The sequence below is a fragment of the Urocitellus parryii genome, chromosome 9, assembly GCF_045843805.1.
Source record: "Urocitellus parryii isolate mUroPar1 chromosome 9, mUroPar1.hap1, whole genome shotgun sequence".
NCBI classification, from domain to species: domain Eukaryota; kingdom Metazoa; phylum Chordata; class Mammalia; order Rodentia; family Sciuridae; genus Urocitellus; species Urocitellus parryii.
Genome location: NC_135539.1, coordinates 99,157,181 through 99,169,961, shown reverse-complemented (window position 1 = coordinate 99,169,961; position 12,781 = coordinate 99,157,181). Strand labels below are relative to the sequence as shown.

The 12,781-nt window shown below is 35.2% G+C and overlaps 1 protein-coding gene across 3 annotated transcripts in view; it reads left to right on the top strand.

Moving 5' to 3' along the window:
* The window catches only part of Mark1 (microtubule affinity regulating kinase 1), a 141,875-nt gene that overhangs the window by 78,737 nt on the left and 50,357 nt on the right, over positions 1-12,781 (top strand). Inside the window, exon 1 of one of the 3 annotated variants that reach the window (XM_077802249.1) lies at positions 3,629-3,714. The exons of the other annotated variants lie outside the window; for them this stretch is intronic. The gene's annotated coding sequence lies outside the window, so the exon portion shown is untranslated. Of the gene's footprint in view, positions 1-3,628; positions 3,715-12,781 lie in introns of those variants that run through there. 3 annotated transcript variants of the gene reach the window in all.

Below are 12,781 nucleotides of genomic sequence, written 5' to 3'. Positions count from 1 at the left end.
AAACCGTGTAATATGATGTATTAAGAACTATGTAATGTTATGAACGACCAATAAAAAAAAAAAGAAAGAAAATAAAGACAAGACTGTTACAACATAGAATTACATTGTTAAGTAACAGAGGACAGCTGCATTAAAGTTATAAATGATGTAATTCACAGTGGTAGGATAGTGATTTTGCGTAAGTACTCCTACTTATGAAATTGTTAAAAAATTCAGTAATTGACATCTTAAATAAAAAATCCATTTATTGCTAGTGTCTGGTGGCCTAAGCCAGTTGAACTTCTGTGCATTTTCAGATAATGCCAAGAAACCTTTCTGATAATCTAGTTATATTTTCCAGAACTGCAAAACAATCTCTTTTATGTTGAAGAATTTGGTCACTAAAGATAGAGAAAAGAACAGAATTACAGAAGCAATATTGAGAATTTTAACATTTCTTAGCAGATTACCAAGAAACTAGGTTTATAAAGCCAGATCACAAAATTATTGGAAAATATTTTGATCAAGGCAAAAACAGCAGAAGCTCTTTGGTGCTGTTCCTTAACAGATGTCTCTGTTGGACATATGTTGAACTATCAGTTCTCCTCATGTATCCATGCTTTAAGTTCTCTTTAAAAAAGTGTATTTCACTTTATAGCTGAGCAACACCACCTACGAGTTCTTTTTTCCATAGTTCTTGTCACATGTGTGGAATGAAAAATCTTGACCAATGCTTATGTAGGTCAGTGGAAACCTAAGTGATACTTAGATTTTAGCCGGGTTGTAGACTGAAAAGTTGTTTTGAATCAGAAATAATGAGGTACCTATGGAGGTTTTCTTTTCATTTTCTTCTTTCATTCTGCAAAAATGATACTGCCATGTGAGTAAATAAGATTATACCTAATGTCCAGCCACTCATTGCTTTATTTTCTATGAAGAGTGGATAGTAACATGCCTCTGATCTTGATTTGGTTTTGAAGAAAATACTGAAAAATAAGGATTATCATAAAATCATAGCTAAGAGTTATTCTTTAGCATACAATGTGAAGAATTGATGGGAAGTGTGTCTTTTACTTTGAAATAAGATAGGTTTTGAGAGAAATAGCATTCTAACAAGTTTTTTAAATGAAAGTGATAATAATATAATATTAATATAAATCTAATATATAAATAGTTTAAATGTTGAGGAAAAGATAACCAGATTTGCTGTAAAGAATCAAGCTGTTTCAAGCAGTTCGCTGACTAAATATCTGATGTCTAAAACTCATTTGCCCTCTTTAGTTATTGGAGAAAGTTTTCAATAACATATTATTGGGCATGTGTAATATACAGTTCTGCATCCACATGTGAAAAATACCCTCCACAATAAGCATATCCAAAGAGTATACTATTTGCTAGTCTTTCTCAAATTAACACTTCCAATCTTTCTATTTTTGAGTGGGATGAGGTTAGCCACCTAGGATTTGACAACTATACATAATCTTAAGGGAAGAATATCTCTGTAAGGTTGGATACAATTTGAATGTCTCTGAGGTTTTCTGGCCTATAATCTAATCCTTTCCCCAGTCATCTGTGATTGTGATTTGGGATTTTTTTTTTTAAGTTTTATAGAAGTAAAAGGTAAAATAAGATGAAAAAAGGTAATAATTATAAGTACAAACTTTCTTGTAGTTTAAGCTAAATATCTTTTCCATTAAAGAAAATGGCTTTTTTGTGATATTTATTTATCATACTAAAATCTTTTTTCTCAACTTTTTAAAAAATATCAATAATACATCACAGTTATATTTGAGACCCTGTATTCAGTGCGTTGGTCTCATTTTTGTATCTTCCTACCTTGAAGCAACTACTATTCTGAACTGAGTCTTTCTTATTCCCATTCAGAGTTTTCAAAAATATTTTACATGTGTTTGTACATAAATTTCTATATATTATTTATTTTTAAACTTCCTATTCTTCTGTAACGTGTTTTCCTTCATTGAACATTGTCTTATAGTATATTCATGTTAGTTATATAGTCTGTTTTCCTGTCGGTGTATCATAGATTTTTGTGTTTGTGTTTCCATTTTATGCTTCTAGTTAGTTAACTTTCTGTTTTTGCTGCTACAGGCAATACTGAAATGATCATTATGGTTTATATCTTTTTTTGTGCAGAAGTGTAGAGGACTATATCTCTCCAAGTGCTAGGTTGAAGGGCATACATATCCTCATCTTTACTAGGCAATGTCAAATTGCTCCAGGTGGTTGCACTGCTACCTACTTCTCCCAGCATTGTATGAGATTTACTATTACTTGACATTCTTGCTAATACTATATTTTCATATTTTATAATTTTTGCTAGCCTTATGGATGTGAATTATATCTAGTTTTAATTTTAATTTTAGTTTTAATTTTCATAATTTCTTATGAGATGACCATACTTTCAAATTTAATGTATTTGTAAACTTAATGCCTTCTTTCTTTTTTAATTAATTTTTTTTAAATAAATGACAGCACAGTGCATTACAATTCTTATTACACATATACAGCACAATTTTTCATATCTCTGGTTGTATCTAAAGTATGTTGATACCAATTCATGACTTCATTCATGTACTTTGAATAATGATGAAGTTATTTAATTTCATATCTCAAACAGTTAGCATTTACTGAACATGGTCTTGTACTCCAAGTGGTACAAGGCCATTTGAGAGACTCAAATAATGTAAAATTGCTACCAGTTTATAAGAATAAGATTCTCATAATCTATCTGTGAAGATAAAAACTTTGAGAAACTGACATAGTCTATCATTTAAAGAGTATTTCCTTCTATTGCTTTGCAGTGAAAAATTTATAAGTTTTATAGTTTAGGATTGGAAGTAATGCTGACTAATCATTTTATATTTTAACTAGAAATAATCAAATATATATTTAATTATATTCAGGTCTCTTTCTCTGTGCTACTATTTCATGGGAATAACCTAAGAAATTAGATTAATTTTTTCTTTCTTTCTTTTTATTTTTGGATATGAGGTGTCCCTGTGTCCCTGGTCTGGTCTGAAACTCATGGACTCAGGCAATCCTTCCATCTGAACTTCCCAAGTAACTAAGACTCTTAAGTGTATATCACTATATTTGGCTTAAGTTAGCTTAAATTTTTAGAGTACTACTAGCAATAGTTTTGATGTTTGATATCCTAGTAAAATAAAATGTCTGAAAGCTAAAAAAGGAGTGACATGGTGATTCTAAAAATTAAAGAGCTGAAAGTTTGATTTACAGTGTTCTGTTAATGTGGGCAAATCACAAATATATTCCTTCAGTGAATGGTACTTCTGAGAGTATAGCCAAGGATCTGGCAGTCTCTTGGAACTGTCTCCTGCAGGGTGATAAAGCAGTGCCTGCACTTCACATTAATGGGCTGATAAACTGCTGTTAGAGATACAGATGGGATGTTTACAAATATTGTACAAATATTGTAGTGAAGGCAAAGAATACTGTAGTGATTTGAGTTCCTAACACTCAAATCAGAGCAAAATAGACAAAAGGCCAAGAAGGCTGTGCTGAAAGGCACAAGAAGATCTGCATGTCACCCTCCTCAGTTTACTGTTTAAACCAGCCTGGAAGAGATCTCCCAGGCAGAATAACCTTTGTCAAGTTTCCCACAGCTGCAGCTTCACCCTCCACCTGCCTCAAGATCAAGCAAGCTGTGAAGGAGTCCTATGACATGGATGAGGAAAAAGACCACACAGCCAGCAGGTCTGCTGCAGAGAAGTTGATGTGTATTTGACTGGCTCCTCTTGTGATGCTTTGCATGCAACTGGAATGACATGTCCCGTTGACTAGTTCTAAATGTAATAGATTTTCCCACTATTAAAAAAGAGTAATGGGCAGAAGGAATGTAAGAGATTGGAAGGAGAAAAGGGAAATACTCATAATCAAGGCATAATTACACTCATGGTGTTTAGCCAATCCTATCTTCAGCCCTAACCAGGAAGGACTGAATTGAAAAGTAAATATCTTCCATAAAGTTGAAGATTGTTTACTAATTTCAGTTATGTGGAACAAAGCCAAGAACCAAGATGGAAGCAATAATGAACAACTAAAATAACTATTGTCATATCTAAATAGTAAAGTCCTCGCCTTTTAGTCACAGAAGACCCATCTCAAGCCCTCACTCAACATTTATTTCTCTGATTTTACATGTAATTTCAACAAGTTTTGCCCTCAATTTCTGGCTCACAGCAAACCTAAAACAGTAAGTTTGAAACTAGTGGACTTGGAGCTCTCTTGCTAAATTTATGTATTCTAGAAACATCACATCACAGTTTGAAAATGAGAAAAAGTAGAACTAAAAATTAGACTCAGAAGCTCAAAATACTAGTGTGTGATTAATTTACACTTGTAGGCACTTCTGCTTTCCTTACTTGTACCCAGAACATATGACACATAGAATAATTGTCTTATTTAAAACAAGTCTACATTTCAGGGTAAACTTCTAACAAGGGTCTAAAGATTCTGCTCTTCCTCTCCCCTCAAAACTCTCTACTTTCTAAGAAAAGACAAACATTGATAAGATTGGTACCCTTGCTGGGGAGGACCCACTGTGGATTACAAGATCACTGGTGCATATGTGGCTCACTTTCCTCATTCTCCCTGCTCCTTCTAACACTCACAGTTCATGCAGAAGACTCTGATGTTAGCTTCAATTTCTTTCTTCTTTGGAGACAACTGGAAAATAAAGAGATTTAGGCAGGATTTAAAGGGTGTCATGGAGATTGAGACATTTGAGACCTTTGCTAAAATGATGGGCCACAGTTCAGTTGGTCGGAATCCTCTAGATTTGAGGGGGTTAATGTATTTGTTTGCTGGGGCTTCTGTAACCCGATACCACAAACTGGATGGCTTATAAGACAGAATTTTTTTCACTGTCCTGGAGGCTGGAAGCCCAAGATGAGAGCATTGGGAGTGTTGATTTCTATGGAGGACTTTCTCCTTGGGGTAAAATTGCCATCTTCTCATTGTGGCCTCATATGGCCTTTTTTCTGTGCCGGCTTCTCCCTGGTGTCCTCTTTAAGTACAGCAGTCATATTGGATTAAGGCACAACCTGTATGACCTCACTTAAACTTGATTATCTTCTGAGAGACCCTATCTGTAAGAACAGTCATGTGACACTGGGGGTTAGGGTTATAACAGAAATTTTGGAGGTACACAGTACAAAGCAGTGATCCAAATCTGATAATTCATTTTCTTGAATAGAAGTGGTTGAGGGATGATTGATGGGGCAGGATTCTGGCATTTCATTATCCTTAATCAGTATGCCATATAAAATATCCACATCCTTTCAAAAGCAACCACTCTTCCTCTTTGCACAACTGCCTGTCATTTTTAGCCAACACACTCCCAACCCATACACACCTTCATGTTCTTGTTACATTTTTTTCCTCATTCTTTTTCAAAAACTGATAAAGAAGAGGAAACTAAGTCTAGAATAATATATTTAAGACATATTTGAGATGTAGGGATCCCCATGAATGTGTATTATTGTTTTAACTAGAATAAAAAATATCTGATGAGAACATTGGCCCTGCCTATAACTATTCCCCATGCCTCATCTCCCAGTGAAAGTAGAGTGGATTTATGAGCAGGTGCTAATTATGTTATATGCCTTAATTTTCACAAGATAATCTTAATCCTGTCCCCAGGATAAAATGGAATGAATACATTCTGGGTACCAGTCAGGGACTAAATTCATGAACTCAGTGTTGCTTAAAAGCCCATCTTATAAAGCAATGAAATAAAATAACATTACTTAGGGAATAATGCCTAAAGGATTTGTGGTTAATCTATTCTTTTAGGTAAATTATGTTCAAACATGAAGCTACCCGGAGACATTAGTATGTTTCAGTTAGTTTTGAGATATGTCAAAGCCACTTTACTGCTAGAAAACTGTTAAGTTTGCCAGTAATTTAATAAATTAACTAGTGTCATCCATATAGCAATACTGTCCTCACGGTTCTGTAATTTGATGTGCTTTCGCAAGACAGAAAAGAAAGAAAAGAAGTTAGAGTCAAGGAACTGGTATGGCTTACTCATGCTGCAGCTCTTTGGGTCACCCTTCCCAGTATATAGGAAATGACTATGCCAGTTGAAGAGTAGGGTAAGAGCCCTGTTTCCTGGGCTAAAAGTGAGGAGTTATTTAAAAGGATACAATCTTTTAACATAGTAATTGAACACCTAAGTGTACATTTATTGACCAACATAAGTCAAGGCATTTTTTCTTTTCTTTTCAATTTGAGTCTGCAAACTGGAATTCTACTTTGTTTATCTAGTGCAAATCACACTCAGAAATTCACAATCCATTTGGTATTATTTCCAGTTTTGCTCTATTTGTTCTACTTGAATTCATGAAAGGAGAGTTATTTAATGACATTCAGGAAGCAGTCTGAGAGCACAATCTCAGATTTTATTTTAATCTTTTACATTTAATTCACCCACACCTAGTTGAACAGCAATTTTGTTAGCAGCTTTTATTCAGCATTTGCAAAGTATCTCATTTGGTTTGTTGCATTAAACAACAAACCTGTAATTCACTGGTTTATGTAAAGTTTAATCGTGTTGGGCAGACTCTAAGGCAATCCCCAGTGATCCTCACCTTCTGATGGGATGATTGCTTCCCTTGATTAGGGTATGGCCTGTGACTTGGTTCTAACTGGTAAATAGGGAAAAGGTAATAGGTTTCACTCCCAAGATTACATTATGTTAATAAGTCTGTCTTGCTAGCAGACTCACTTTAGCACTTATCCTTGCTGGTTTGAAAAAGTAAATGGCCATGTTGGAGAAACCCACTTGACAAGGAGAGGTAAGGGTGGTCTTTAGCTGAGAGCCAGAGAGAAGCCAGGGTCTGCAGTCCTGCAGCTAAAAGGAGATGGATTTTGCCAACTACAGTAGCTGGAACATAGATTCTTTTCTAGTCAAACTTCCAGACAATGCTTTAATTGCAGCCCCGTAATAAGCAGAGACTCAGTGAGACCATGTCTGGAGTACTAAGCCATAGAAACTGAGATGATGTGTGTTGTTATAAGTTGCTAGGGTGTGATAATAGAAAGCTAATACATTAGCCAGATCACTTATTTGCAGTGGCAAACATGTTTGGGACATAAACAACCTTTGGTAAGCATACTGCTCATTCACAGAAAGTGTACTGGTGCAGGGAGTACAACTAGCTGTGCACATTTTGGATTCAGTGCTGTCACTTGTGTTTTGCATGGGACTCTAGAGCAAGAGATCTGACAGACTGGTTCAGTGGAGACCAATTATAAAAACTTCCTCTCCACTCAAGCACTTGTTAGTTATATTTTGTAGTTATTTTCTACAACTTAGCAGATACATTTTAATAAGAAAGAAAGAATAAATTAAGAAAGCAGAGGTAGTAATTCATTTGCAGAAAAGTCTAGAAGAGCAAGACTGACACCAGGGATTGTTCTGTTAGAAATACGTAAGAGTGGGTTGGGGATGTGGCTCAAGCGGTAGCATGCTCGCCTGGCATGCGTGCGGCCCTGGTTCGATCCTCCAGCACCACATACAAACAAAGATGTTGTGTCCGCCAATAACTAAAAAATAAATAAATATTTAAAAAAAATACATAAGAGTGATAATAAGGATGAATATAAATGAAACTTAAAATACTATTCACATTAGTAACACATTTACCACCTTTAAAATGACTATATGTATGACTATAGAGAAAGCCAAAATATTGGTCTGTTTAAATTGTGTATATCTTCTTGATTCAATCTGGACAAATCGTATGACTAAGTTGTCAGTGCCTTCAGTGTCTTCTATTTTATTGGAGTATAAGATTTCAAAATAATTTCTAGTTATCCTCTGTATTTCTGTAGTATTACAGTGTCTGTTATGATATTACCTTTTTCATCTTGTATGCTGGTAATTTGAGTTTTATCTTTCCTTCTCTTTGTTAGCGTGGCTAAGGGTCTGTCAATTTTATTTATTTTTTCAAAGAAACAACTTTTTGTTTTGTCCATTTTTTCAATTATTTCTTTTGTTTCAATTTCATTAATTTTAATTATTTCTTGCCTTCTACTGACTGCTTTTGCTGCTGATTTGAATTAAGACTGTTTGCATTTGTAATGTATGTGGGATGCAGGTTAGGTGGGGTTAGTCAATATTTTAAAAAGATAACGTCCTGTGTTTTTTTTAAAATTAACTTGGTTACGATTAAGTATTTTCCTTAAAAATGATTTTTAAATGTTTAAATGGCAGACTCTATTACTCAGTGCTTATAAAATGATTTCATGAAAATTATCACAAAATAAGAGGGTATCATAATATTTTGTTTTTTTAAAAAATATTTTGTGGTTACATTAAAACATAGGATCATTAGATTTATGAGTTTTGATTTTATAGTTACATGTTAAGAAGGGGAGAAAAAAGGTTGAAACCAGAAGTCTAGAGCCCCTGAAAATGTAACCCATGGAGTTCTCCCTTTGCTTTCAGTCCTTGATGAGGTGCCCATCGAAGAGATGAGCTTTAGTTTGGGGTTGGGGGATCAGGTTGCAGAGAAAAGAGGCCCAGGTGAGGTCAGAAGCCCAGGTAAGAACCCTGAGTACATTATGAGGAGCTCCCCACAAAGAACAGAGGAGACCCTACAGAGCTTTACCCCTGTGGTCAGTCCTGGGAACAGACAGGAGTAGCATCTCCTTTGTTTTAGTATGGAATGTTCCTTCCGTGCTTCATTCTGAATATTCACCCATATTCCAGGCATATTCTTTCCTTCTGACCCGAGGGCACACCACTCAGACCAAGGTCCTAACCTCCCTGAGACCCCCAGGGAAGAAGTGAGAGTATGTAATTTCTGGCTCCTTCTGCCCAGGGTCTCCAGGACTGCCCAGAGTAAAGACCCATTCTCTTATGTTACAAATGAATCAACCTGATGTATATTCCATGTTCCTCATTGTCCACAGGCCTGCATCTGGTGTTATTGAGGATTGGAACAGCTTCCTCAAAAACTGGTTTGAAAAAACTTATGAAAACAAACTGCATAATTTGTTTATTGAAACATGGAGAAATGATCTGAACAAATACTTTATTGAAGAAACTATACAAATGGCAAATAAATTGGAAAGATGCTTTACCTCAATGTCATCAGGGAAATGAAAATTAAAACAATGATGAAATACCAATACATACCTGTTAGAATGGTGAAAATTCAAAACACTGACAACACCAAATGCTGATAAAGATGTGGAGCAACTGGAACTCTCACATTGCTGGTGGGAATGCAAAATGGTACAGCCATGGTGGATAAGAAACTTGGCAGTTTCTTATCAGACTAAATGTACTTTTATTCTGTGATCTGCAGTTGCCCTCTTCAGTATTTACCAAGGAGGTGGAAACATAGGTCTACACAGACAGCTGCACACAGATGTTGATATCAGCTTTCTTCATAATTGACAAAACTTGGAAGCAACCAAGCTGTCTTTCAATGGGTGAATGGATAAATAATATGTGGTACAGTTAAATAGTGAAGTATTGTTTGGCATTGAAAGGGAATGAACTATCAATCCTTGAGAAGACATAGAGGAACCTGAAATGACTATTATTGAGTGAATCTGAAAAGGCTACATAACATATTATTCTAAGTATATGACATTCTGGAAAGGCAAAACTATGGGAACAGTAAAATGATTAGTGGGTGCTAAGGTCTGAGGGTAAATAGGTAAAGTGCAGAGTATTTCGGCATAGAGGAATATTACATGTTATACTTTTGTCCAGACTCACAGAATGTACAACACAAGAATGAACCCTAATATAAAGTATGGTCTTTTAGTGATAATGGTTTGTTAAGTACAGGTTCATTGATTAAAATAAATATACCACGCTGGTTTGGGATTTTGATGGGGTTGGGGATGAGGCTGTATGTGTTTAGGAAGGGCAAGGGAGTATAAAAACTTTGTACTTTCTGCTAAATTTGCTGTCAACTTAAAATTTTAAAAAATTAATGTGTGTGTGTGTGTGTGTGTGTGTGTGTGTGTGTGTGTGTGTGTTTGTATGTAAAACAACTTCTGGTGCTCCTTTCTTGCCTTTTCCTGATTCACATGTCTGAATAAGACAATTTGGTCAGTGAATGTGGCTGTCCCTCTGTGGTCAGGTATTCAGTTTCAACAAGAGCCCAGGAAAAGGTAATATTCACTTTTCAAAACCTGTTATCCCTGTTTGGGAGATGAAGAGTCCAAAACATCAAGGGGCTCTTCTTGGGTGTGAAGCTGCCTCCCTTTGTTACAGGTTCCAGTCAGCAAAATCATGAGTGACTTGGAGCTCCAAGAAGTCATTAGGACTATGGGGCCCCAAAGGTAGTCTAGGCACTGATTGGCACTGATATTTCTTCAATACTAGGCCTTCAGATGAAGAATGGGGCAGAGGCTGGAGCTAGTAATTTGGCAAGACCTAACAAAATTTGATGTGTATACCCCGCTATCAAACAATTATTTCTAGGTATACCTTAGGGAGCATTCAGAAATGTTCATTATAGCAGTGTTTGCAGTAGTGAAAAGTGGAAGTAAATTAAGCATCCTCGGTAGGAAGCACAGTGTATAAATGATAGTGTCTTGAAATAATGCAATAGAACACAGCAAGTAAGATAGATGAGCCAGATCTATATCTAAATATAGGGATAATTCTCAAAGCAGGATGTCAAAAGAAGGATAAGTTTAGAAAGATATATTCAATATGATTCCATTTATCTAAAGTCTAAAGCACAGAAATTGAACATTGCTACGTATAGAAAAAGTATGAAATATGTACAATGGTATGTACCTTAGGGTAATGCTTAGGATGAAAAGGGAGAAAAAGAGGTGGGGGAGTCTCTAGTTCTGACTGTAATGGTTAATGTATTAATAATACCTTATTAAAATAGTAACCAAAATTCATAATTCTTAAATAAAAAAGATAAAGCTATAACATAATGCACATACATCATTTGTTTAATCTTGGTGATAAATTTTGAGGTTCTATATTGATTTTTGTACTTTTCAAAAGATTTGAAATATTTTATGTCCCAAAAAACAAATAGGGAGAAGAACGTTCATTCCAGTCAGAGAGGCTGATTTTGTAAGGCCCTGAGTATCAGGGAAGGACCGAATGAGTACAGAGAACTGAGGGGAAAATGCTGGATGGCTGGAGTGCAATTCTTCTGAGAGCAAGAGTTTCATGAGATGAGGCTGGAGAGGGAAATGGGATCTTGATTTTCAGGGCTTGGTTGTTCACAATTATGGATTTTGATCTAATGGCATTGGTAAACCACCAATTTGAGAGAAATCAAATATTGGGCTTGAATTCCTGTGAGAGAATCAAGTGAAAATATAGAGTACATAATGTGGGTATGAACTTTTGAGATTAAAAAAATGTTCTGGATGAGGAATATAAATATAGGAGTTGGCATCAAATTGCTGATATTTGAAGCTATGAAAGCACCCAGGAAGAGCACGTAGAGTGGGAAGATAAGGGGGCTAAGAACTGAACACTTAGAAGTCCTTGTGTTAAAGGCTGAAGAGCAGGGAGAGGATCTAGTGGAAGACTGAGCAGTCAATAAAATAAGAGGAAGGCAGATGGTTAGGAAAATAGTTTTAGAGCTGGGGAGGATATCTCAAGTGTGCTGAAAACCATCAAGAGGTTAAGTTGAGTGCTTTGTCCCAAACACAAACCAAGAACATATTTCACGGTTATAGAGAGAGGTTGTCTTGAATGTGAATTAACTTGTCTTTGTATTCTATTTACCATTGTGAAAATTTTAATTATTAAGTATTATGGTCTTCATAAAAGTTTACTTACATGAATATATACACTTACAGACTTAGAAACTTCCTAGATCTCGTGTAGGAATTATTGAGGATAGCTAGGGCAAGCTGTTTGTAGCAGGTAAGTCTTAAGTATTAATTAGACTTTTCCATTGGAATGAAATTTTATTGGTGTGTTTTGTACCTTATATTTACTTCTTTTCAGATCATTATAAAATGTGAATACAATTTACTATTTTATCCATTTTTAAGTGTACAGTTCCGTGGCGTTAAGTATATTCACATTGTGCAGCCAATACGATCCATCTCGAGAACTATTTTCATATTCCCAAACTCTGTACTTATTAAACAGCAACTGTCACTCTCACATCCTCCCAGCCCTTTGCAACCTTATTCTACCTTCCATTTTTATGAATTCATCTACTCTGCTTTAGATCCTTTTATGAATATAGTTGTACAGTACTTGTCCTTTTGTGATTGGAGTATTACACTTAGCAGTTTCCTCAAGGTTCAATCCATGTTGTGGTATGTGTCAGAGTTTCCTTCTTTTTTAAAGCTGAATAATATTCCATTATATGTATATACTGCATTTTGTTTATTTATCTGTTGACAAATTCTGAGTTGCTTCCACATTTTGGCTAATGTGAATAATGCTGCTGTGGACATTGGTGTACAAATATTTGTAGAGTCCTCAATTTCGATTATTTTGAGTATACGGTATATACCTAGAAGTGCTAAATCATATGGTAATTCTGTTAATTATTTTAAGAATATTGTTTTTTATAATACTGTATTGATCTAATTGATTCACAGAAGCTTCATCATTTAACATTCCCATCCGCAATATACAATGGTCCCATTTTAACCACATCCTACACTTATTATTTTCTTGGAGTGTGTTTTGTTTGCATTTTTGTTTTGTTTTTTTGTATTAGTCATCCTAATAGGTGTGAGGTTGTATTGCCTTGCAGATTTGATTTGTGATTTCCTAATGATTAACAATGCAGAG